The sequence below is a fragment of the Microtus oregoni genome, unplaced genomic scaffold, assembly GCF_018167655.1.
Source record: "Microtus oregoni isolate MIOR12 unplaced genomic scaffold, Mior012 000036F_ref0000092, whole genome shotgun sequence".
Taxonomy (NCBI): domain Eukaryota; kingdom Metazoa; phylum Chordata; class Mammalia; order Rodentia; family Cricetidae; genus Microtus; species Microtus oregoni.
Genome location: NW_024543095.1, coordinates 18,335,686 through 18,340,282, shown reverse-complemented (window position 1 = coordinate 18,340,282; position 4,597 = coordinate 18,335,686). Strand labels below are relative to the sequence as shown.

Sequence of the window (4,597 nt, the reverse complement as noted above, 5' to 3'; positions counted from 1 at the left end):
TGGGGCTTTGGAAGGAAAAGACAGTGATCTCCAGAAATAATGAGTCCTGTGGCTTAGAAAGAAATCCTGAACTCATGATGCGAGCTCATCTAGTTCTAGTCTACTCAAAAAGAAATAGAGAAGATGAAGACACAGAGAAAAAAGTTCCTCTGAGGTGCCTAAAAAGGATGTGCAGGATTCTTTTCGCCCTATAGAAACTGAGGCTACAAGAGACCCGAGACTACACAGCTCGTCCACACATCATGACTGCACGTTTTTCTGTCGTTTCTATTCCACGCCTTTGTGATTTTGCTTCATGTCCCTTAGAAGAAGAAAGAGGTGGGATGGGGAGAAAGAGAGAGAGAGAGAGAGAGAGAGAGAGAGAGAGAGAGAGAGAGATTCTGCTTCTTAAGAAAGGCCAATGAAAGCTAAAACTTCTAAAAAAGATGGGGACTCCAATGATGTAATGTAATTTCAGGAATAACCTTGATTTTAGTAGACTAGGGACTGAAGGAAGACGCCCTCCAAGGCAAGGTTCATTTCTGCCATCCACAAAAGAAGAGAAACAAATGTTGGCTCAGTGGTTCAGGTTATAACTCAATTCTTCATCTGTTTAAAGAAACAACCCACAATTCTTTTTTAGAGAAAAAAAAGAATTGAGCTCAGGGCATCAGGTGTGTTGGTAAACCCCTTACCTCTGAGTCATATTGGTGCCCCCAAATGTAGATGGTACTCAAAAGAGAAATTCAGAACCAACAAGTTCCTAGTACTCTTTGTCGGGTGTTATCAGTGCAAACAGGCCACAGGCTCTGCCCAGGCAAGCTTAGAAACCCAGCTTGAGAAGTGGTTTCATTCTAGCAACAGAAAGGACTGTTCTGCCCATGTTAAAACAAAAACAAACAGCGTTATCCATTATGAGATCTGATCCAGGCCAGTGCCCATCAGATCAATCAACCCCCTAAAAGTCTTTTTAGAATAAATATTCAGCTATAGCCATGAACTAAAGATATGAGGGAGAGAAAAAAAGATCACAGCTCCCAATGTTAGGATGGTGTAAAATTTGTTTTAACTTTGATTGTTCTTACAAAAGTTTAAAAAAAAACTTGATTTTTTTTTAATGACAAATAAAGAGGGAAATTACTTCATTGGGACAGGGGAGGCAAGTTATAGCTAAATCACAGTTAAAAAGAACAATAACAAAAATCCAGAATTTTCTATTTTCTGATACTATATCTGATTATGTCTAAGAAGTGACTTAGTGGAAGGTTTTACTAATCTGCCTACAGATATACTTCCAAGTCTCTGATGACCTGCCCCTGTCTCCATCTTAGGTTTGAAAACTATCTTATAGTAAAGACAAGCTAGGCTCATTCCTGTTTATAATTAAACCTCTGTTTCTCAAGGACTAGGCTATGTCCCACCTGTAACCTTAACTACAAATGGTTCTGTACTACCTGTTCCAGGAAATGACAACCATGCCTTTATTTCAAGAAGTTTTTATGACCACCTTGCAACCATGCCTTTGTTTCAGGAGGTTGTTATGACTAACTTGCTATGCTTATGATCTGCTTCTGTAACCCCACCTATTTGCCCACCAAATCCCCCCTTTGGAAACCTTTTACTCCTGAGCTATAAAACCCTTTGCTTGCCCAAGCCCAGTGCTGTTGTCTTAAATCCCACCTTTAGGGAGAGACATCCTGTGTACACAAATTTTAAAAAGTTTGCATTATTTAGTTTGGCCATGATGATTTGGGTCGGTGGTCTTTCTCCTCAACTCTGTGGCTAACGTCCCTAAGTCATGAAATCTGTGTATGTGGAGGGGCTGTGGAGGTGGTAAAGGGTGGTAGCCAGAACCACTGGATTACTTTCTGATTCTGTAAATTCTTCAAAATTTTTGCAGGTTAGAGTTATGCCCAAAATGTCTGAGAACAGGCGGCAAGCGTTGTCAGTATAGCGCTGGACTTCAGAGTTCTGTCCTTGGATTCTCTGCTGCTGTTGCTTTGGGACAGAGTTTCATGTGGTCCAGCTCGACCACAAAGTCACCATGCAGCAGGAGTATGGCACTGCATTTCCGGTCTCCCTGCCTCAGTCTCCTAAGCCTGCGATTCTAAGTGTATGCCCCAGCCACACCTGACTGCCAGCAGGAAACTCTTGTTATTATCTTTGCATCTGTGTTCTGTAAATGAAGTCTAATGGGACAATGGAATCCTGACTTCCTTGTGGTCTCATCTCAGTTCTCCAGGATAAACTCGGACTCTCTATTCCCTCTCCTCTGACATCCGGGCTCTGCCAGGTCTCCTTCCTTCCTGCTATGCTGTGATTGCTGTCACCCTCCACTTGAGATGGTTTCTTAGGGTTTTTTGTTGCTGGGAAGGGACACCATGAACATGGTAACTCTTACAAAGAAAACATTTGATTGAGGTGACGACTCACAGTCTCAGCGGTTCACGACGGGGAACATGGCAGTGTGCGGGCAGGTGTGGTGCTGACTAAATCTTGACCAGAAGGCAGCAGGAAGTCAGCTGACAGTCATGCTGATTGAAGCTTGAGAAAAGAGATCTCAGAGTCCACGCCCATAGGGACACACTTCCTCTAACAAGGCCACACTTACTCCAACAAGACCACACCTTCTAAGAGTGCCACTCCCTTTGAGGGCCACGTTCTTTATCAGCGGTGGTGGCAGGGGCGTAGCAGCGGGGTCTGTGTTCTGAGCACAGCACAGGGACGGATGGGATTGGATGCGTTCCCCATGTCATCCAAGATTAGAACAAGTGGGCAGCAGTCCCTGTCCTGTGGTGGCAATGCCACCGCACATTCGGCTGGTGATGAGGCTATGCCTTACCCAAGTACAGAGTTGCTTGTGAGCTAGCCTGGGGCAGAGGGACTCTGGGAATGAGGTGGCTGAGTAATTCTCATTCTGGACCTGGGCTCTACACCATCATTCTGCAACAGAGCTTCTTGAACAGCGGTCAACTTTAAAGACTAGGGATGGGGAGTAGGGGAAAGAAGATTTCCTGTTTAATCCAGTTTTTAAATGTATGTAGCCTTTCCCAGGCAGCTGCCAAAGATGGCAGAGGGGCAGGTTCTGGTGTTGGATGGCCAAGGCCATCTTCTGGGTCACCTGGCGGTCACTGTGGCCAAGCAGGTACTGCTGGGCCAAAAGGTGGTCGTTGTTCGCTGTGAGGGCATCAACATTTCTGGAAATTTCTACAGAAACAAGTTGAAGTATCTGGCCTTTCTCTGAAAGTGGATGAACACCAACCCCTCCGGAGGCCCCTACCATTTCCAAGCCCCTAGCCGCATTTTTTGGTGCCCTGTGCGAGGTATGCTGCCCCACAAGACCAAGTGAGGCCAAGCTGCCCTGGAACGCCTCAAGGTGTTGGATGGGATCCCTCCACCCTATGACAAGAAAAAGTGGATGGTGGTCTCTGCCGCCCTCAAGGTTGTGCGGCTGAAGCCTATCAGGAAGTTTGCTTACATGGGACATCTGGCTCATGAGGTCGGGTGGAAGTACCAGACAGTAACAGCCACTCTGGAGGAGAAACGGAAGGAAAAGGCCAAGATGTATTGTCGGAAGAAGAAGCAGCTCTTGAGGCTACAGAAACAGGCAGAAAAGAACGTGGAGAAGAAAATCTGCAAGTTCACAGAGGTCCACAAGACCAAAGGACTCCTTGTGTGAGCCCAATAAAGACTATTTGTGCCAAAAAAAAAAACCTATCTAGCTTGGCACAAACAATGAGGTTTCCCCAAACGAAGTGGAACTGCAGAATGAGAGTGGAAGGAAAGGCAAAAGTCCTGATCAATGTGCTTCCAAAGGTCCTCATCACAGCAAGGGGATGGCCACTTGGCCTTCTAGCATAGGCTGACTTGATGACCGCAGAATATTTTTGGCTCCAGGCCATTGTTCCACAGTGTCCTGGGTGTGTAGGGGGGGTTAGTGGGGGATGATTTTGGCAAGAGAGGAAGATGTAGGGACACTCACAGCTAACACAGACAAGCGAGGACGGGGCCCAACAGAATAAGTGGTATGGGATTAGTGGCCTTCAGGCTTCTTGGAGGACTGTCTGAATCATGGCGGGTAGAGAAGAGAAAATGGGCCAGAGTCTCTAGGATATGTATACTGAGGCACACAGCAGGTAGGTATAAACACCACAGTCTGCACACAGTCCTCTTCAGGTCAGCAGAGAAGGAGACAAGTGGCCTTGTACTTTGGGCAGGGCGGAAAGAACTCGAGTGTCAACTGTGAACTCAACGATGAGGGAAGAGCAGATATTCTCTAGTGAGGGTTGACTTCATTGGCCGTTTTAATAATTCCCGAGTCTTTAAAACATTCGCCAGGTCCAGAGCTTGTATCCTGCTCCTGGCGTTTAGCTCTGGGTTGTTTCTACCACAGATTGTGCTGCCTCACGGGACAGCCAGGAGTGAGCCTGGCAATAAGAGGGCTTAACCCTTTGGGGTTCAAAGCCTCTTTGAGAATCTGGTGAAACTTCTGGACCCTTGCCCTAAGAAGATCACATGTGCTTACAACTCAGGGCTCAGCCGTCTCCCCCAGAAGTCCCCTCTCTTGAACCCTCGCTTAAGGATCCCTGATTTAGATCATTTTTGATTCTATTTTTAA

The 4,597-nt window shown here is 46.2% G+C and overlaps 1 pseudogene; it reads left to right on the top strand.

Moving 5' to 3' along the window:
- The first annotated feature begins 3,046 nt into the window (after positions 1 to 3,046).
- Positions 3,047 to 3,658, top strand: LOC121433096 (annotated as a pseudogene).
- The last annotated feature ends 939 nt before the right edge of the window (positions 3,659 to 4,597 follow it).